At 34.8% G+C, this 23,738-nt stretch overlaps 1 pseudogene; it reads right to left on the bottom strand.

Annotated features, from left to right (window-relative positions):
* Positions 1–626: 626 nt before the first annotated feature.
* On the bottom strand, positions 627–1,050 carry LOC131143756 (large ribosomal subunit protein eL27-like; annotated as a pseudogene).
* Between the last annotated feature and the right edge of the window lie 22,688 nt (positions 1,051–23,738).

Raw genomic sequence — 23,738 nt, 5'->3', positions numbered from 1 at the left:
TTACCTTAGCCTTAGAGTGATGCCTATGACGTACTAACGACGAATCCACTCCGGTTAAAACTTTCAAGAGTGGAGCTAGGACCCGGATATGGTGTTCGTTTTTCGATTTGGTTTACAGACAGAGAGAAATCTTAGAGAGAGAGAGAGAGAGAGAGAGAGAGAGAGAGAGAGAGAGTGAGTGAGTGGAGAGAGACACTCCATAGAGAGAGAATGAAATTGAAATGAGGGGGTGATTTTCTTTGGAATTGGATCATTAGGAAGTTTCTTGATGATCCATATATATATATATATATATAAATATAATTTAATTAATTAATATTATTAATCATTTATTTATTTACTTAATAATAATTAATTAATTTTTTATTTATTTTTATTTTTTCACACTTACATGCATATTATCTTTGGGGTCGTTACACTCTTGAAGATAGGGGTGAGCATAGTTTGGGGAAACCCGAATTAACCGACTGAAATTGGTCGGTTAGGTTCAGTTAAAAAATTGATTCGGTCGGTTTACTTATGCATTCTAACATTTCGGTGAATCGGGTTTCAGTTCAGTGAATAAAAAATATTAATTCGGTTAACCGATTAACCGATTTAATAACGAAGGTTGTGTTTTTGGATACTCAAAACCAGAGCTTGGTGAAGAACCACCTGTTATTTCCGGTCTTGAATCTCTCCTCGAGCGTGGCCTTAGTTTCTTTGGTGCCGTTGAGCTGGTGACCTTCTTGTCACGGGACTGAAGGGTTTCGAGCGTGACAATGTCCTTAAGATCAACGTCGAGCAGTCGAGGATGTACCGTGTGGGCATAACTTGGTTGTAGTTCACCAGCTTGATGAAGGCCTTCACCCGGAACTTCTTCGCAGTCTTCTTGGTGGAGTCCTTGCAGATCACCTTCTTTGGATACTTGGCTATCCCGACAACCAAACAATGCCCGTATGGACGGTCATAGGTGCCATTGTTGAATGATTGGATGATCACCACTTTGCGGCCGGCGTAGTGGCCTTGGAAGAGGACCACCGCCTTGTTTGGCTTCAAAAACTTCACCATTCTCTCCCTATCCCCCCCCCCCCTCTCTCTCTCTTTGAGCAAAACCCTAAGCAACTCAACGAGCTCAATTCAAATTTTGGGTCCCAAATGAAAGAACCCACCAGCTCGGAAGAAGAATTCTGTCAATGTTTGGGAGTTGGGACTACTCTGATTCTACACCTACCTTTTGGTTAAATTCGGTTAACCGAATTACCCGAAAAAAAATTTGATCAGGTTCGGTTCGTTCTGCCCAACGGTTCGGTTAGTTCGGTTAACAGTATTCTTTAAACAATAATTTTGGTTAATTCTGTTAATTAACTAAATTTGGATGAACCGTCCATTTGCTCACCCTTACTTGAAGGGAATCTTCTGAAGAGAAAACTCCTGAAGAAACATCCCTTGAAAAGAGACAGGTACCTAGAAATAATAATGAGATCTTAATTCATTACACAGAAGAAGTGTGGAATAGAAATAAAGTTGTTGTCAATAGCACATTTGCATATGCAGTAGCTACTAACATTACTAGAAGTAATGAGGATCCTGAACCTAAATATGTTAGTGAATGTCGATATAGAATTGATTGATCAAAATGGAAAGAGACTATCATATCAAAATTAAACTCTCTATCAAAAAGAAAAGTTTTTGGACCTATAGTCCATACACTAGAAGATGTTCAACCCGTTGGATACAAATGGGTATTTGTGCGCAAGCGAAATGAAAATAATGAAATTACTTGATATAAAGTAAGGCTTGTGGCACAAGGTTTCTCACAGAAATCCAAAATTGATTATAAGTAGACATATTCTCCCATAATGGATGGAATCACCTTTAGATTCTTAATTGGGCTAACAGTCACTGAACGAATAAGCATACGTCTTATGGACGTACTAACAACATACCTATATGGATTGTTGGATAATGAAATTTTTATGAAAATCCCTAAAGGATTTAAATTATCTGAAGCAAAACCCAGAAATTTATATTCAATTAAATTTCAACGTTCTTTATATGGACTAAAGCAATTTGGATGCATATGGTACAATCGATTAAGTGAGTACCTTGTGAAAGAGGGATTTATAAATGATCCAATTTTTCCATTTAAAAGATTAGAATTCAGATTTGCTATAGTTGTTTATGTTGATGATTTGAATTTAGTTAGGACTTCTGAAGAGATCACTAAAGCTGCTAATTATTTAATGGTGGAATTTGAGATGAAAGATTTAGGAAAGACAAAATATTTTCTTAACCTACAGATTGAACATGTAAATGACAGAATTCTTGTTCATCAATCTAAATATACCAAAAATGTGGACAAAATTCATCCTTTGGGATCTCTAATGATGGTGTGATCACTTGATGTTAAGAAGGATCTATTTCGACCTCATGATGAGGGGGGGAATTACTTGGTCTTAAAGTACCATATTTAAGTGCTATCGGCTCTCTAATGTATCTTGCCAATTGTACAAGACCCTACATTGCATTTGCTGTAAATCTACTAGCAAAATACAACTCGGCTCCTACTCGGTGGCATTAGAATGGAATTAAGCACATTATGCACTATTTGAGAGGTACATCTGATTTGGGTCTATTCTACTCATTTGATTCTAAATCTCAATTAGTAGGATATGCAGATGTTGGATATCTATCTGATCCTGACAATGCTAAATCTCAAAATGGATATGTATTTCTTTGCAAAAAAACTGCTATATCTTGGAAATCAGTAAAGCAAACGATTACACCAACATCCTCCAATCATTCTGAAATACTAGCTATCCATGAAACTAGTAGAGAATGCGTAGATCAATAATTTCTCATATCCAAGCAAATTGTGGTCTTCAATCAATCAAGGATATTCTAGTAGTTTTATATGAAGACAATTATACATGTATATCTCAGCTAAGAGGAGGATACATAAAAGGTGACAGAACAAAGCATATCTCTCAAAAATTCTTCTATATACATGAACTCTAGAAGAATAGTGATATAAATGTTTAGCAGATTCGATCAAGTGATAATCTAACAGATTTGTTCACCAAAGCTTTACCTTACTACAACATTCAAGAAATTGGTTCATTTAATCAGAATGAGGCATCTTAAAGATCTTAGCAGAAAGAGTTAATATACGGGGGACATCCAAGGGGGAGTGTTATGAAATATAGGTGGATGTCCCCCATGTCAACTATGAACCTGCCCCACATATTTGCACTAATTCATGTCCCATATGAGAACCTGCCCCATATGTTTGTACTGATAAAGTGTATGTTACCTTATCTTCCACCCCTTAGATTTCCCCCCTAATAAATGCTTAGCTATCCCTATCGCCCTATAAAAGGGCACCACCCCCTTCTCATTTGGGACACACATTTGATGCTTCAATGTAAGTAGACATATAATGAGGATAAGATAAGAGGAGAGATAAAGTGAAAAAGCGATAAAGAGACGATAGAGATATCTTGTACAAGGCCAGTTCCATATCATATTGTAATTCCTCCCATGATAGTGAATTTTTGATCTCATCTACCCATGGAGTAGGTGTAGAGACCCAAAAATTATAATAATTAAATAATAGAGAGAAATGGAAAATTTAAAAAAGGTCAAAGTAGGGTTCGTCAGCGAATGCCCTAGTTTTGTCAACAAACTCCCTGTAGGATTCGTGGACTAGTCTCAGTGTCTCGTCAACGAAGAGATACTGAGAGGGGGTAATTCAGACCTATTCGTCGACTAGCCATTTACCTTCGTTGATGAACTCCCTTCTTCGGCTCATCGACGAGGCGAAGTGTCTTGTTGACAAAGCCACGTGGCAACAGATTATATAAAAGCGCAAAAATCAAAATTTGATGAAATTCAATTGTTCCTCTCTCTCTCTCTCTCTCTCTCTCCCTCTCCCTCTCCCTCTCCCTCTCCCTCTCTATATTTCGGTGCCTCTACCTTTTGTCTAGATTTTCAGCTCCATCTCTCCCTGGTTCGACAATCAGAAGCTACCACGATGATCCTGGGGAGATTCTCTACAACTTAACTAGAGCAAAATTTTGATTTGAGAAGTTTGGACACCATCCCAAAATCAGGTTAAGTGAGTTATTTAAGGTATATTTGGTTAGTAGGCTTTTCTGAGCCCAGATTTTGTGTTAAATATTGTTATACTGGTGGTTGGGATGATTAAACTAGGGTGTTATGATTTCAGGGTTTGAGCTTCCAAACACCGCAGGCATGGGTTAATGATCCTAGCGGGTGTTATCTCAAGAACCTAGGTAAAATGATAAATAGACTATAGTTTCGGAAAATGTGAATATGAATATTATACTAGATGTCAGTTGGTTGATAGGGTATATATATATATACAATTTCAGGATTTTGGAATTATGAACGTCATGGGCGTGAGTTAGGAATTAGTAGACGAGCTTAGTTAGCCAGGTAAGGGAAATATGCTATGCTAGAAATTGTTATCAGTAAAGTATATGTACTTTGGAATATGATTTACAGATTTTTAAAGGAATTAAATTATATGTTTTTCCATATCAGTATATAGTTCATAAAATATTTCATTACTAGGAAATAAAGATTTCAAAATATGGATTTATTTATTTATTTAGTTGTGTGGCATGAGTTATTATCAAATTAGTACGAAATTTATACAACTTTCAATATAACATAATTTACAGTATATGCAGAGAAACATTTATTATAGCAATTTCAGAATACCATGATATACAGGCTTCAAAACCATAACATTCAGATTTTACCGTACATTCAAATATTACAGATTATTCAGATTATACAACATACTCAGTTATTCAAATATTCAGCCGTTCAGATATTCAGTTATTCAGTTATACAAATATTACAGTTATTCAAACCAGCTTATAAAATGTTATGGTTATTACGGAATCATGGTAAAACAGTAAGATACATATATAAAATAATATTATATAGTATCAGATCCCTGATGAATTAGTCTAGTCAGCAGAGCACAATATGGTAGCTATTTCATATCAGAGTGCAACCACATATCTCAGATAGTGTGTGGATTTCAGTCAACTGTGCCTTTGAGGGATTGCAGGCTCCCTAAAAGTTGGGTTGAGGTGGCCGATTCGATGATGGAGATCTCAGTTACCGTAGCTTTGGAGGGATTACAGAGTAGCCGGATGATAGAGTTTCAGTTGACTTATCCTGGTAGGCCAACCAGTGTTAAGTCCCACCTACGGGCCGCACAACCCTGTCGTGAGGGGTTAAATCATGACATACAGTTTTCCAAGGAAGTTTCACAGTTATATATATAGAATTACATAAATCAGCAGACTTACCTATAGATTATAAAAGTATGATTAAATAGTAAGTTCAGAAATAGTTGTATATTAAACCACATATGTATGAGTTATACAGTATTATATTTTACCTATTATCCTAGTTCAGTTATTTGTTAGTTTATGGTTTATGTAAACTAAGATGCCACACACTGGTAATAGCATATTTCTTTTTACTGAGAGTTGTCTCACCCCAGTAATTTAACATTTTTTAGGTGATTCAGTTAGACGAGCAGATCATGGTCGGAGATAGAGAGGTCATTTACACTGCCTTGTCTTTAGGGTAAGTTTTTTCAGGGGGACACATTTTTTAGTAGCATTCAGGGGGGTTTTTTTTTTTTTTTATAGATGTTTCTAGGAAGATGTGTAGTTACGTATATATATTTTGGGTATAATACTAAATTCTGGTATTGTAATAATGGTTGTATAGTTTTATGTTTTCTGCTGCATAGATGTTTTCCAGTAGTCCTTACAGGGGTATTAGAGTAAAAGGATTATCAGTTTATATATATATGGAAAAAAAATGGTATGAATTTCAGGTCGTTACATTTTGGTATCAAAGCCTAGGTTGCTAGGTTCTGTAGACTCTAGTATACGGCGGAAAATAATACCAAAATATAGGAATGGAATATTGGGTAGGATAGAACAGGATATCAGTGAGTTAATGTTGAGAAACTAGGGTGAGAATTTAGGGTTCTGTTAGTAGTATGGAAGTAGGAACTTCGGGGTGGTTTTTGTGTTTTTCCTGGGGTGACGATTTCAGAAAACCATAGTAAACTATCATCGGTTTCTATTTCCATCTGGTAAGACTAGACCTTAAATTAGTAATAGGTACTATGAGGGCATTTTAGTTAGATGAAAGCAAAGATAGTATTATGAGGTTCGAATTCTTAAAATAATTTGTTATTATTGCACGATGGACCCTGGAGGTAGTAGTGCTCACGTTAGCGGCGATGATGGAACAAGGCCTTCTAGCAGGGGTGGTAGGGACTCAGATGCTGTTTTACACAACGTAGCTCAGCAGGTCATGGCTGAGATTGCATAAAGCTCCAGGGGGTAGGGAGGCTCGTCTGCAGCCTAGGGGTGTACCATAGAAAAGTTCACAAAATGAACCCTCCCACTTTTTTAAGAGCAGCTGATCTTGCAGTTGTTGAGAACTGGATGTGGGAGATGGAGAAAGTACTGACGATGCTTCACTGCACCAATGAGCAGAGGGTCCTCTATGTCACGTACAAGTTGTCCGGTGAGGCTGAGAGATGGTGGACGGCCATGAAATTATTGGAAGAGTAGAGACCCATACCAGAGCCTATAACTTGGACCCGGTTCAGTGAGATATTCTTTGATAGATATTTTCTCGCCACCATCATAGAGGCTAAAGTGCAGGAGTTTCGGAGTTTGACTGAGGGGCCATTGACAGTTCAGTAGTATGCAACAAAATTCATCGAGCTGTCACGATTTGCTCTATATATAGTGTCAAATGAAGCTAAAAGGTCAGGATGTTTGAGAGGGGCCTAAGACAAGATATATACAAGCAGGTGACAGTTCAAAAGATATAGGCCTTCTCTAAATTTGTAGATAGAGCCACAGTAGCAAAAGAGAGCGAACTGAAAGATGTGGGAGTACCAAGCTAGAGGAAGAGGCCCATGCCTTCGGGTTTCCAAGCAAGTACCAGTCGAGGCCCATAGAGGGGAGACTGGTTCAATGGAGGCCAGAGGCAGATGACGGGACATTGTGGCTTCCAGGGTGAGCAGACTTATCCCATCTACTCCAAATGTGGCCGAAGACATCCAGGTGAATGTAGGATGGGAGAGAATGTCTGCTATCGGTGTTGGAGACCCGGTCATAGGGCTTGGTCATGTCAGGGACCGCTGGCCCACACACCAGTTCACAGAACGTTTCGGGGTCATTACCAAGCGCCCCATGGAGGCCAACAGAGGAACACAGCACCGGTGAGAGTCTATGCATTGATGTCGGGAGACGCTAAGGTTGCTGGAGACGTCGTGACAGGTATTCTTACTGCTTTACCATATAAAGTTGTTGTTTTGTTTGACACAGGTGCCACCCATTCTTTCATGTCATTGGGATATGCTAAATTAGCTAGGGTTAAGGCACAATTGTTAGATGTTGAATTGTAAGTAGCCACGCCGACTAGATCAGCAATGAGGTGTGGGAGGGTGCTTAAAAATTTTCTAGTGGCCATTTAGGAGAAAGTACTACTAGCTGATTTTGTGGTACTAGATATGCAGGGGTTCGATGTGATATCGAGTATGGACTAGTTAGCAACTAATGATGTTAGCATAGCTTGTCATCGAAAAGAAGTGATTTTCAAACCCCCCCCCCTGCCAAGTGAGGAGGAATTCAGATATATGGGTTCACGTGTGCATGCCTCGCCACAATTGGTGTCAGCTATTCAGACAAGGAGACTACTTTAGGGTGGTTCCAGGGGTATATTACTTACATAAAAAACTTGTCGAGGGAAGAACTGAAATAGGCTGATATTCTAATAGTCGGAGAATTTCTAGATGTGTTTTCGGAGGAATTACCTAGCTTACCACTAGACCAAGAGATTGAATTTACTGTGGATCTTCTACCAAGGTCAGCACTGGTATCTAAAGCGCCATACAGAATTGCTCCAAATGAACTGAAAGAATTAAAATACCAGTTGCAAAAGTTGATGGATAAAGGGTTTATCAAGCCTAGTATGTCACCTTGGGGAGCAACGATCCTATTCGTAAAGAAGAAAGATGGGACTATGAGAATGTGCATAGATTATAGAGAGATAAACAAACTGACAGTCAAGAATAAATATCCTCTTCCTAGAATTGACAATTTATTTTATCAGCTCTAGGGGACCCAAGTCTATTCTAAGATTGTCCTTCGGTCAGGATACCACCAGGTGAAAGTTAGAGCAGAGGACTTTTGAAGACAGCATTTCGAACCAGGTATGGGCACTACGAGTTTCTAGTAATGCCGTTCGGATTGACTAATGCACAGACAATGTTTATGGACCTAATAAATTGGGTGTTCCATCAGTACATAGACAAGTTTGTTGTGGTATTTATTGATGATATACTAGTCTACTCGAAGAGTTTTGAGGAACACGAGGATCATTTAAGGCTGGTTTTGCAAGTGTTAACGGAGAAAAAGTTATACGCTAAATTCAGGAAATGTGAATTCTTGTTGAGGCAGGTTACTTTCTTCAGGCATGTGATCTCCGGGGACGGCATATCAATTGACCCGGGTAAGATAGAGGTAGTGGTGAGTTGGGTGAGACAGGGGTACGTTTAGGAGGTTAGGAGTTTTCTGGGTCCAGCGGGATATTACAGACGTCTTGTGGATGGCTTCTCCAGATTATCGGGTCCACTGACACGACTCACGAGAAAAAATGTGAGGTTTGAATAGACCGATGATTGTAAGAGGAGCTTCTAGGAATTGAAGCGGCGGCTGTTCATTGCACCAGTATTATCTATTCCATCAAGAGAGGATGGGTTTGTGATATATAGTGATGCGTCCTAGAAGGGACTCGAGTGCCTGTTGATGTAGCATGGGAAAGTTATTGCCTACACTTCTTGGCAATTTAAAGAGTATGAAAAGAATTACCCAGTACATGAAGTAGAGCTAGTTGTAATGGTGTATGCTCTAAAGATTTGGAGGCATTATCTTTATGGTGGGAAATGCTAGATCTTCACTGATCATAAAAGTTTAAAGTATTTGTTCACTTAGAAAGAATTGAATATGAGGCAAAGAAGATGTTTAGAGCTCATTAAGGATTATGATTGTACCATTAGCTACCACATAGAGAAAGCAAATGTGGTGGCTAGTGCACTGAGCTGGAAAGCAGCAGAAGTGACAATGTCAGTAGTGGAGATTTAGCATCCTATTTAGATGGATTTGGAGAGGCTAGGCGTGGAGCTGATGGAGGGTGATCACTAGGCATTCATTACCAACCTGGTGTTACAGCCTACCTTGTAGGAGAGAATTAAAGTTTCTCAAAGAAATGACCCAGAATTGGTAGAGCTGATAGATAAAGTATAGAAAAGACAGGGAGAGGAGTTTACTATATCTGATGATGGCGTCCTAAGGTTCCGTACCAGATTGTGTATTCCTGTAGATTTTGAGATTAGGAGGTCTATTTTAGAGGAGGCTCACAGATCCCTTTACACAGTTCATCCTGGAAGCACTAAGATGTGTCGAGACCTTCAAGAATCTTTCTAATGGAGCGAAATGAAGAGAGAGATATGCGAGTTTGTGGAATAGTGTTTGACGTGCCAGCAGGTAGAGGCAGAGCACCAGAGGTCGGCAGGATAGTTGCAGCCACTCCACATCCTTGAGTGGAAGTGGGACCATATATCTATGGATTTTGTCACAGGTTTGTTGCCAGTGTTGCATGGCCAGAACACCATTTGGGTAATTGTAGACTGGCTGACAAAGACTGCCCACTTCTTACCTATTAAAGTTAGCTACCCTATGAACAAACTAGTAGAGATATACATTCAGGAGATAGTTCAACCTCATGGAGTGCTAGTATCTATAGTTTTAGACCGAGACCCATGTTTCACATCACGATTTTTGAGAAACTTACAGGAGGCTTTGGGGTCTCAATTATCATTCAACACAACTTTTCATCCTCAGACTGATGGGAAGATGGAGAGGATGATCTAGATACTTGAGGATATGCTACAAGCGTGTGTGCTAAATTTTGGGGGTAGTTGGACCCAGTATATGCCGCTGATTAAGTTTGCGTATAATAACAGCTATCAGGCCAGCATTGGAATGACACTTTACGAGGCATTGTATGGTAGGAGGCGCCATTCTCCACTATACTAGGATAAAATGGGTGAGAGGCGAGTTTTGGAATTAGAATTAGTGTAGTAAGCATACGATAAAGTTCGACTAATTAAAGACAGGATCAGTGCAGCTCAGAGTTAGCAGAAAAGTTACGCAAATACTTGCCACCAAAAGTTGGAGTTTAATGTGGGAGATCTAGTGTTTTTGAAAGTAGCACCACTAAAAGGAGCTATGAGATTTGGGAAGAAGGGTAAGTTAAGCCCTAGATTTATTAGCTTATTTGTGATACTAGAAAAAGTGGGTCCAGTGGCTTACAAGCTAGCTTTACCACCAACTTTATCTAGAATACATGATGTATTTCATGTTTCCATACTGAGAAAATATGTCCTAGATTCCTCCCATGTGATCAGTTACGAGAAGATAGAGTTTAGAGATACACTAGCATATGAGGAGACACCAGGGTAGATCTTAGATAGAAAAGGTCAGGAGTTGCGCACCAAGAAAATACCATTAGTGAAAGTTCTGTGAAGGAATCACGTAGTAGAGGAGGCCTCATGGGAGCTAGAGGAAGAGATACGATAGAAGTACCCACATCTGTTTGGTGAGGATCAGCAGTAGTTAAGGATAATAATTTAGATAAAATCAGTATTGTTTATTTCAGTGCAGAGTAATTAAAATATGAATTGTATATTAGATTATAGGGTAGATAATGTTTTTAGTTTTGGGAGAATTTTCTTTCATATATATGTTTGTAATCTCCCAGAACCCTAATTGTGGAAGAGATACGATAGAAGTACCCACATCTGTTTAGTGAGGATTAGCAGTAGTTAGGGGTAACAATTCAAATAAAATCAGTATTGTTTATTTCAGTGTAGAGTAATTAAAATATGAATTGTATATTAAATTATAGGATAGATAGTGTTTTTAGTTTTTGGAGAATTTTCTTTCATGTATATGCTTGTAATCTCCCAAAACCCTGATTATAATCACGTTATTCCTAAGTAGTAAATTTTCCTCAGAGGATGGTGCATAGCACAGATAGTAAATTTTTAGGATGAAATTTTATAAGTAAGGGAGAATGTAAAGACTTGAAAATTATAATAATTAAATAATAGAAAGAAAGGGAAAATTTTAAAAAGGTCAAAGCAGGGTTCGTCGATGAATGCCCTGGTTTCGTCGACAAACTCCCTGTAGGATTCATGAACGAGTCTCAGTGTCACGTCAATGAAGAGATACCGAGAGGGGCTAATTCATACCTATTGGTTCGTTGACGAACTCCCTTCTTCGGTTCATCGACGATGCCACGTGTCTTGTCGAAGAAGCCACGTGGCAACAAATTATATAAAAACGCAAAAATCATAATTTGATGAAATTCAGTTGTTCTTCTCTCTCTCTCTCTCTCTCTCTCTCTCTCTCTCTCTCTCTCTCTCTCTCTCTCTCTCTCTCTCTCTTTCTCTCTCTCTCTCTAAATTTCAATGCCTCTTCCTTCTCTCAAGATTTTCGACTCTATCTCTCCCCGATTCAACGATCAGAAGCTACCACGATGATCCTGGGGAGATTCTCTACAACTTAGCCAGAGCAGAATTTTGATTTAAGAAGTTTGAACACCATCCCAAAATCAAGGTAAGTGAGTTATTTAAAGTATATTTGGTTAGTAGGCTTTTCTGAGCCTAGATTTTGTATTAAATATTGATTTACTGGTGGTTGGGATGATTAAATTAAGGTGTTATGATTTCAAGGTTTGAGTTTCCAAACACCGTACACATGGGTTAAGGATCCCAGCGGGTGTTATCTCAAGAACCCAGGTAAAATGATAATTAGACTATAGTTTAGGAAAATGTGAGTATGAATATTATACTAGATGTCAATTGGTTGACAAGGTGTATATATATATATATATATATATATATATATATATATATATATATATGTACAATTTCAGGATTTTAGAATTATAAACGTCGTGGGCGTGAGTTAGGAATTAGCATACGAGCTTAGTTTGCTAGGTAAGGGAAATATGCTATGTTAAAATTTTTAGAAATTGTTATTAGTAAAGTATATGTACTTTGGAATATGATTTACAGATGTTTAAAGGAATTAAATTATATGTTTTTCCAGATCAGTATACAGTTCATAAATTATTTTATTATTAGGAAATACAGATTTCAGAATATGGATTTATTTATTTAGTTGTGCGGCATGAGTTATTATCAAATCAGTACAAAATTTATACAATTTTCAGTATAACATGATTTACAGTATATCCATAGAAACATATATTATAGCAATTTCAGAATACCACGATATACAGGCTTTCAGAACCATAACATGCAGATTTACTGTACACTCAGATATTATAGATTATTCAAATTATACAGCATACTCAGTTATTCAGAATTTCAGCCATTCAAATATTCGGTTATTCATTTGTTTAGTTATACAGATATTACAGTTTTTTCAAACCAGCTTATAAAATGATATGGTTATTACAGAATCATGGTAAAACAGTAAGATACATACATATATATATATATATATATATATATATATAATATTATATAGTATCAGATCCCTGATGAATTAGTTCAATCAACAGAGCATGGTACCGTAGTTATTTCAGATCAAAGTGTAGCCACATATCTCAAATTGTGTGTGGATTTCAGTGAACCGTGCCTTGGAGGGATTGCAAGCTCCCCAGAAGTCTCGGTTGAGGTGGCTGGCTCAACGATGGAGATGTCAGTTACCGTGCCTTTGGAGGGATTGCAGAGTGGCCAGTCTAATGATGATAGAGTTTCAGTTGACTTATCCTGGTAGGCCACCCAGTGTTAAGTCCCGCCTACAGGCCGCACAACCCCATCATGAGGGGTTATATCATGACATACAATTTTCCAGGAAAGCTTCACAGTTATATATATAGATTTATAGAAATCAGCAGACTTACCTATGGATTATAAAAGTATGATTAAATAGTAAGTTCAGAAATAACTGTATTTTAAACCACATAAGTGTGAGTTATACAGTATTATATTTTACTTATTATCTTAGTTCAATTATTTGTTAGTTTATAGTTCAAGTAAACTCAGATAGCACACATTGGTAATAGCATATTTCTTCTTACTGAGAGTTGTCTCATCTCAGTAATTTAACATTTTCCTGGTGATCCAGTTAGATGAGCATATTAGGCTCAGAGATAGAGAGGTCATTTACACTGCCATGTCTATAAGGTAAGTGTTTTCAGCGGGACGCATTTTTAAGTAGCATTCAGGGTTTTTTTTTTTTTTTTTATAGATGTTATTGGGAAGATGTGTAGTTATGTATATATGTTTTGGGGATAATACTAAATTCTGGTATTGTAATAATGGTTGTACAGTTTTACGTTTTCTGCTGCATAGGTGTTTTCTAGTTGTCATTACAGGGGTATCAAAGTAAAAGGATTATCAGTCTATATATATATATATATATATATGGAAAAAAAAATGGTATGAATTTCAGGTCATTACAGTAGGCATAGCTGAACCACGTAAAATTTCTAACTCATCTCTATTTATTTTCTACATATTTTATGACAATATTGACACTTATTAGCATTATTAATTGGTATTAAAATATGATAATCTTTTTTTAGTGATTCATTGAGTCCATTCAATTTGGAATATAAAATGGTAGATGGCTTATTTTAGATCCGTAATTTTTTTTTTCTATTTACATCGGAAGAGTTCTCAAAATTTGACTGGATATATATTAATGAATACCAACTTGATTTAAATTTTTAAGGCATTAATTCTATAGTCCAACCATTTATATAAATTATGCATCTTGATTTTCTAATATAAAATTGTCACAAGTCAATTTTTTTATTACTTCGACCTTCAGTCAAGTCAACCTTAGAACCTCAACATCAAAATCTCAAACCCTTCAACTAAAATGATTCTTAGAGGAAGGATAGTATTTGTGGATACACAAATGATATAGTTAGTGTTAATAGATATACAAATGATTTTTTTTTCATCGCTTTAATTTTTAAAAATATTTCTGTTAAAATATTAATTGAATAGTGAAACAAAAAGTAATATAGTTAACTCATAATTATCACTACTATATCTTATAATTAACTAATTACTAATTCTTAACTATTTTTTTATTCATTAGAACTTATTATGTAGGGACCCAAACCCAGAAAAGAAAAGAAAATAAATAAAAGAAGAGAGAGAGAAATAAAGGAAAAGAAAGGAAAAAGAGGAAATCGGTTAGGCACAAGACCAAACCGTCGACGGTTTTAGGGAATCTCAGGAAAACCATCGACAGCTAAAACTACCGCGAATAATTATTAGCCAAACCGTCAACTGTTTTGTAAAACACAGGGAAACCCGTTGGCCAGACTTACTTAAGTAGTAAGCAATGTATTTTTTATTTCATAATTTTCATTCCTCTCTCTCTCTCTAAATTAGGTTTTTGGACTCTCTCTCTCTCTCTCTCTACTCTCGCTCCCTCGTGACTCTTTCTCTCTCCCATAGGCTCACCCAGAGTCTGTCATTGCTCCCCGATCATCTCTCCCTCCTCTCTCGGCTTGCCAACTCACTTTCGGCGGCCAATTCAAAAGCTAGGGTTTTGGTTCTTCAAGAGTTTTAGGCATATTTTTCCAAGAAACAAGTAAGGGGATTAAGTTATGTCAGGTTTTTATTGAAAGTGAACCGATTAAACTGTTTGTATGTATATGTTACATGGTATTAATGATTATTTCGAAATCCAACCATTCAAAAACGGACTTCATAAATATGGGAATATATTACGATGATTTTGGAATGATTCGAACGGTTGAAATGGTGAGTTATGTTATCATATACGTATTTTGTGAAGGAATCAAAGAAAAAGGGGTCATTGTCTTCAGTCATATATGTATTTTCTAAGCAAATTAAACCATGGACATGATCGAGCCTAGGTTTTTTACCAAAGCTTAATATGAAATGTTTTCTTGGTTAGGTTAAGTGACTATGACTTAATACTCAAATTGTGTGGCATGAGAGTAATCCATTTTGTTTTGTTTCATAATTGAATCTGAGTATTTTATGGTATCGTACTGTAGAAATAAGATTTATACTGTTTGACGAAAATACTGGAATTGTTTGTGAAAAATATCGAAGATGTGATATGACGGCTATATGTCGTGGTTTGATATGATGGCAGGTTTTATATGAATGACAACAGTGAGAATATATTACAGTTTTTATTACTTAAATTGCATGATATGGTTTAAGAACCCTGAGGACTGGTTGTATTGTGAGCATGGTGTCGTTGCTAGTGAGTTGTTTAGTCAGGCGCAACCACACTGTAATGGAAGTGTAGGTGGTCTCAGCCAGTTGGCCTACAAAATGTTTTTTGTACCTTCCCTGGACGTCGAACTAAAAAGTGGTAAGGCAATCGGACCTGCAGATGAGCTTGCAGATGCCAGCAGATGTACTTGTAGATGGTTACTTTGACTTTGTTTGGGTTGATCATCTAATCTAAGTCTAGTCTACGGGTCGCACAACCCGTCATGGGGGTTAAATATATCATTTGTCCAATAGGGGGTGTCTTCTACGCATATATGTGAATTTATGTAAACGGTATTACCTATTCATGGAACTAGTTTATATTGTGAAAGTAAATATGTATTTTCAACTGTATAGGCGTGAGTACAAATTACAAATGTTATTTTCGGTTAAAGAAAGAAATGGACGTTTCCTGCATATACTAAAACTCATGTTGACCACACACTGATAATAACTTAATCCGTCTTACTGAAAGGTGTTTCACTCCAACAATCATTTTATTTTTCAGGAAACCCTAGGGATTGAGCTTAACGAGCTAAGGGAGTGGGGTTTGGTTATTTTAGTTGTAGTAAGTGGCTTGTATGGACTGAATTTGTTTTCTTTCATTTATGTTGGTTTGTAATATTAATGCTTGGAGACCCTTGTGGATGATGGTAGTCTAGAACTCTGGTAATGTATTTGAGTTGGTTTAATTAATTCCGTTGTATTTATACAATGATTGCGGTACAAATTAGGGATTTTATTAACTAATACCTCGGACCCTACTTCAGGGTTTCGGGGCGTTACATATTAGACCTAAACTATGCAATCTATGTCGCAACTTGCTACGCCTTTATAAGAGTTTCAAACTAATCATTAGAATTTTCATTATGGGACAATTCAAAGTTGCTTATAATCTTTTATTTCATCTCTCCATTATAATGTTATGAAACACAACATATAATTTTTAAAATTCAATTAAATTTTGTTATTATTTGACCAAAATCAGCAACTCAAATTAATTCATAATTGGTAGGAGAATAAACATTCATTAGGAATGAGGTGAGATGGAAAAATGGGATAATCTCGCTCTCCTAATTTAGGCCCAATGCATCTTTAAATAGATCTAAAAAAAACTAAAAAATATATATTTAATTAAAATTTTATTTGGTTTGCAGAATGTCTATTCTTATAAATAAATTAGTTTTAGTAGGTTAGTTACAATTAGTTACGCAAAAAATTATGTTGTCATTATAAAACAAATAATGTGAAATATTGTACGAGTCCATAATAAAGAATAGATATAAAATAATTATTTTTAAATTTTAAAATGTATATGTTTATTTATCTCTCATTACATGTTGAAAGAAATAATTAGAAATATAAAAGGAATATAAATTCTCTTGATTCCCAAAATTTAAACTTTATTTCATCTTATTTTAAGGAATAATTATATGATTGAACCAAATGAGTCATAACCACATAAAAAATTCAAAGAAAAAGTTTCAAATTCTTTTACTTGAAATAAAATATGTTAACATATTATTTAATTATCAGCTCAATTTATTTAAATAGCAAAAGTGAAGTTCGATTTTGATAATCCTAAGATCTCAAATTTAATTTCTTGTTTGTGATTTGACTAGTGAATTATTATGATCGTGTCAATGGACTGATAATAATGTTTTCATCTCTCCGATTTAATGTCGACCAATGGATCTAAAGGACTTGTCCAAATTAGAGTTTTCAATCATAAAAAATATTTGAAGCTGTAGAAAAGTAATTTAAAATTTTTACTAATATATTTACAAATTGCCTTATTAACAGGACATTAAATGTCTGTTGATAATGGCGAATTCAAATCTATACTTGAAATAGGAAAGAAGAGTTTTTACGTCCCGTCGAAGTCATTTGAAAAAGAAAGAAAAAAGAATTCACTGGCGCACTAAGACTAGGTAAAGAGAAAGTAAAGCTGAAAGGTGGCTATTGCCTATTGGCTGTTGAAAAGTCGCTTTTCATAAAGTGGACTTAAGGGCCAACATCCGTTTTCTATTATTTTAAAATTTAAATTATTGTGCCCACTGCTGGCCCATGTCGAGTGTGAATGCATGCACACAAAGTGTGCTTATTGTGTCCCACGCCAGACCTCTGACATTATTTCTGTTCTCAAAGTGGGCTTTGGGCCAAGATCCTTTTTTTCTTTTTCCTTTTAATTACTTATTTGGTTTTTTGGTACAAAAAATTGTGGCCATGGACTGCCATTTTTTTTTACTGGACTAGCAATAGAAATAGCGCTCCAATAAAAACTATAAGTACAAAATACATTAATTTTTCTTGAGATTTAGTAAAAAGAGAACGACTTCTTTGATTTTTTAAAAATTTTAAACATCATTCTTGAGATTTTAAAAATCATAAGAATCTCTCTTGAGATTTGTTAAAAGGATAATCTCTCGTAAACACCCTATTTTATCTGGAGACTAAATGTAATAAGAATACATTTTATTATTACACTGTTTGTTCAAATACAATAGAGAAAATACAAAAAAAGGGGGAACGCATTAGAAAAGTACAAAATATGGAATACAATACAACAAAACTAGAAATAAATGGAAAAAAAAAAAAAAAAAGAGGGAGAAGACATGAGTCTTGGACCACAACGGGCACTTTTTGCACAGAGAAAATTGGTTAAAATTAAATGGGTAGTAGTTAATATATGGTTAGTTGTTGAGAATTAAATACATCTTTGGTGCCTATAAATTGAGGTTTACAGGGAAAGACAGAAGTAGAGAGAGTAACAACAATAATAGTATTGAGCAATTCACAAAGCAGAGCAAATTCACAAGTAGAGAGGTTATGATATTCAAAAGCATACATCAAAAAGGAAGCACAAGAGCATCATACAATTGAAAGGGCTATCGGCATTCTATTTAAAGACTAAAGGAGTGGAAGACAATAGGTAAGTTTCTTTTTGACTTAATTCTTATATTTTCTTTTATGTTTCATCAATGTTCATTCAAAAATAATAACAAAACCACTCTTAAATCAATCGAATCCGACCTGTGGGTCTGGATCTGACTCATTGACCCGTTGACCCGACCCACAAGTTGACCTGACCCGTTGACCCAAACTCCCTAGGACCTAGGTCCACCTGGACCTGGGTCCATTGATCCATTGACCCATTCACTAGGGCCCAATCTGCTGCATGTTTGAAAAATAAATAAATAAAGGGCCCCAAGCTCAATTTTTAAAATCCCATAACCCATTTGAGCTTCAGCCCAGCACCAGTCCACTGCTCATTTTAAAAATTAAAAGGGCCAAGGCCCAATTTTTTTTAACCTACTTTAAAAAAAAAAAAAAAAATGGGCCCCAAACCCATTTCTTTTAATTCAGTCCATTGCCCCATTTTTTAAAAATAATAATAAAAGGTTAAATTTATTTTTAAACCCATTTTTAAAAATAATAGGTCCAAGGCCCAAATTTTAAACCTATGGTTTTTCAAATGTTGGGCTTCAGGCTCATTTTTAAAACACCCCATACCTTCTTTTTTTTTTTTATAAAAAAAAAGAAAAAAACCTACTTTTAAAAAAAATAAAATGACGGACCCCAAGCCCATTTAATCAAGCTCATTTTTTTAAAAAAAAAAAAAAAAATAAGGCCCCAAGCCCATTTTTTTAAAAACCAACTTTTTTTTTTAAATGACGGACTCTAGATCCATTTAATCAAGTTCATTTTTTTACAACATAAAGGGTCAAGATCCAATTTTTAAACTCAAACAATGGATTGAGCCCTATGTCTCAACTTGGTGGGTTGACTCACCCCGAGTCAACTAGAACCCCAACCCAATGGGTTAACCCAACTCGATGAGTTGACTCACACCGAACCAGACCCCAATAAAACAACCAAACCACAAACATGAATACAAATATGTTTGATTCAATCAAAAAGAAAGAAAAATTCATAAGGGTAGGGGACCTTATCTTCGATAGAATCCATTGGTTTCCCCCAGTTTCGTTTTTAACCTACAAAAACAACAAGAAAAACAAAAACAAAAAAAAAAAAAAATAGAAACACAGAAAGAGGTTAGAATGAAAAAGAGAATAACATAGTGAAAAAGAGAAGAATGGAGAGAGAATGAGAGCTTCAGAGATTAGAAGAGAGAGAGAGAGAGAGAGAGAGAGAGAGAGAGAGAGAGAGAGAGAGAGAGAGAAACTTTTTTTTTTTTTAAGAAGAGCAAAAAAATTTGCCACATGTCACCACTCTAGGTTGACATGTGGCCCTCACTTCTTGAATTGGTTGACCCAGTTCAGATTGGGCGAATCAGTCTGTTTCACCTAAACCATTTTTTATTTATCTATTTATTTTATTTTATTAATTAAATTTTTAATTAGTTTTCTAATTGAAAAAATAATAAAGAATCCTAAAAATAGGAAAAAAATTTGGAAAAAATCAAGAAAAATATTTTGAAGGTTAGAAAAATAGAAAAAAAAAATATGTTTTGAGTGTTTCAAGCCTGAACAAAATGAGAAAAAAAATTCTTTAAAAATCCTAGAAAACTTTAGAAAATGTTGCAAAATTTTGGAAAATTTCTAAAAAGAATTTGAAAAAATCTAGCGATGTTTTTAAAGATTCTTTTGTTTATAATTTGTCAATTTTTCCAATTTTTTTATATGTGTGTGTCCCTATGATTTAAAAAATTAGTAATGAGATATTTTAGATCTCACTTGTATTAGCTCTAGGGGGGGGGTTTATCTAATAAGATCTCCTTGTTTGGAGGTCTTTTAGACATTCTTAAATCATACTGAGGTTTTTAATCTCCTACTAAGTTTGTCCATTTATTTATTTATTTGTTTATTTATTTATTTTTAAAAAGTAGTTAACTAAAGGTTATCAAATTTAATATTCGATAATTCATAATTAATTAGGTACCATTCGTTGAACAGGTGTGTAGGGGGTGCGAATACCTACCCCTCATATAACTAAACTTCAACCCCAACTCTCGTAAAAATAGACTGAGATTACTAGTTTCTTGACCTAAGTAAATAATAGGTTAGTGGTGACTCTATCGAATTTTCAATATGATTATTTCCTTGCCATCCTGGGTCCCTTTTCTGGGATGTTGCGACACATCTTCTTATATTTTGTAAAAATACAAGTTTTTTAAATATGCGAGGGTTCTTGCATCATTCTAGATGTGAGCAGGTAAAGACGTTAGTTCAAGAAACTAAGATTAGATTAGTAACTTAGAATATAGGGACACTTACGGGTAAAAGCATGAAAATTGTGGATACAATGATTAGAAGAAGAATTAATATAATTTGCCTTCAAGAAACTAAGTGGGTGGGGGAGAAAACTAGAGAAATCGATAAATCAGGATTTAAATTTTGGTACACTGGAAAAGAAAAACATAAGAATGGAGTAGGCATTATTATAGACAAAAACTTAAAAAATAGCGATGTGGATGTAACTAGATTAAGAGATAGAATTATAAAAATCAAGATGGTATTAAGACAAGAGATAATAAATATCATTAGTGCTTATGCTCCTCAAGTTGGCTTAGCAGAAAATCTTAAGAGACAATTTTGGGAAGATATGGATAATATTATACAAGGCATACCAGGGACAGAAAAAATATTTATAGGAAGAGATCTGAATGGACACGTTGGAAGAGATAATAAAAATTATGAGAGGATATGGACATGGAGACAAAAAAGAGTCTGGGGAGATGAGTTTAGACTTTGCTATGTCATATGATTTTAGTATAATGAATACTTGCTTTAAGAAGAGAGAAGAACACTTAATAACCTTTAAAAGTGAACAAAATAGAAGTCAAATAGATTTTTTTTTAACTAGGAGGATAGATCATTTATCATGCAAGGATTGTAAAGTTATTACAGGTGAAAGCCTAACCACACAACATAAAGTCTTAGTGTTAGATATATGTATTAAAAAATGGAAGAAAAATGATAAAATAAACCTGTGTAGGAGAACTAGATGGTGGAACCTAAAAGGAGAAAATATAATAAAATTCAAAAATAAAATAATCAAAGATGGGGATTGGACCTTAGAGGATAAGATAGATACAAATACTTTTTGAAATAGATTAGCTAGCTCTATTAAAAAGACAGCAAAAGAGATTTTGGTGAATCAATGGGAAGATTCTCGAATAGCAAAGAAAGTTTGTGGTGGGATAAAGATGTACAAAAAATCATAAAGACAAAAAAAAATTTGGTATAAAACGTGGAAAAAATGTAAAAATAGAGATAACTTTGAAAAATATAAGGAGGCAAGAAAATGCAAAAAAGGCCGTTAGTGAAGCTAAATATAGATTATTTAATAGTTTGTATGATAGATTAGGTACAAAAGAAGGGGAAAGAAATAAATTTAAACTTACTAAAACAAGAGAAAGGAAGAGCAAGGACTTAGGAAATGTAAAATGCATAAAAAGTGAGAATGATATTGTCTTGGTTAAAAAGAAGATATTAAAGAAAGATGGCGAAGTTACTAATAAGTTGTTTAACGAAAACCAAATAAAAGGCATAAACTTAGAATTGTCAAATGAGGAAAAGACTAAAAATATAAGATTTATTCGCAAAATTAGAGTTAACGAAATTAAGTTTGCACTAAAAAAGATGAAAAATGGGAAAGTTGTGGGACCAGATAACATCCCAATTGAAGTTTGGAAATGCTTGGGTGATAACGAAATTATATGGTTAATTAATTTATTTAATACAACTGTAAAAACTAAGAAAATGCCAGATGAATGGAGGAAAAATACTTTAATACCTATATACAAAAATAAAGGAGATATTCAAAATTAAAATAACTATCGTGGAATTAAACTTATGAGTCATACGATGAAACTATAGGAAAGAGTAGTTGAATAAAGATTAAGGTTAGAAATGAAGATCTCAGAAAATCAATTTGGTTTTATGCCTGGGAGATCTACCACAAAAGCTATTTATGTTTTAAGAAGATTAATGGAAAAGTTTAGGGAAAAGAAGAGGGACTTGCATATGATATTTATTGACCTTGAGAAAGCATATGATAGGATACCTAGGGAAGTTCTATGGTGGGTTTTGAAAAAAAAGGGTATATGTTGTAAGTATACCGATGTCATTAAGGATATGTACAATGGAGTAATGACTAGTGTAAAAACTATAGATGGAGAAACTAGAGAATTTCCAATTACCATAGGTATACATCAAGGATCTGCTTTGAGTCCTTATCTTTTTGCTTTAGTGATGGATCAATTGACTAAGAGTATTCAAAAGGAGGTTCCATGGTATATGTTGTTTGCAGATGATATTGTATTAATTGAAGAAATTAGGGATGGAGTAGAGGCTGAGTTAGAATTATGAAGAGAAGCTTTGGAATCTAGAGGCTTTAGGATAAGTAAAAATAAAACAGAATATATGAAATGTAATTTTAGTAATGATAGGAGGAATATTGGAGACAAAGTTGAACTTGATGATGATGAAATAAATAGCACTTGTAGATTTCGATACCTTGGTTCTATTATGCAAGCTGAATGAGAAATTGAAGATGAAGTAATGCATAGAGTTAAAGCAGGTTGGGTAAAAAGGAGAAGTGCTTCAAGTGTGCTATGTGATCGTATAATACCCTTAAAATTGAAAGTGAAGTTTTATAGGACAGCTATAAGACCAGTTATGCTATATAGATCAGAATGTTGGACGACGAAGAAACATAATTTCCAAAAAGTAAAAGTTACCGAGATGAGGATGCTTAGATGGATGAGTGGTATAATATTGAAAGATAAATTAAGGAATGGACATATTCATGGTAAGTTAGGTGTAAGTCTTATAAAAAATAAGATAAGAGAGGGACGACTTAGATGGTATGGACACTTGCAATGTAGGCCTTATAGTGCACCTGTGAGGAAGAGTGACTTAGTTATTGTGGGGGGCAGTAGAAGGGGTAGGGGTAGACCTAAAATAACTTCGGAGGAGATAATGAGTAAGGATTTAATATCCTTGAATCTATCAAAAGAAATGGTCCATGATCGCATAAATTGGCGGAAAAGGATTTATATAACCGACCCCACTTAGTGGGACCAAGGCTTGGTTTTGTTGTTGTTATTTGTTTAAGAAAATGTTTGTAATATTTTCTAAACCTTAAAGAGAGGTCTTTGTCTTTTTGTCATACCTTAGGGAAGATGAGTATCTTTAACTCAAATTATAATAAAATTATAATTTATATAAATAATATTTTTATATAATATTAAGTTTTATTACATAAATAATTTATATTTTTGTACATAATATTTTCATATGTTGTTTAATATAAAATTATGGCAAAATTTAAATATCAATTGCAT

The sequence above is a fragment of the Malania oleifera genome, chromosome 12 (assembly GCF_029873635.1).
Source record: "Malania oleifera isolate guangnan ecotype guangnan chromosome 12, ASM2987363v1, whole genome shotgun sequence".
NCBI classification, from domain to species: Eukaryota; Viridiplantae; Streptophyta; class Magnoliopsida; order Santalales; family Ximeniaceae; genus Malania; species Malania oleifera.
Note: the sequence above shows the minus strand (reverse complement) of the source record. Positions and strands in the feature narration are given on the sequence as shown.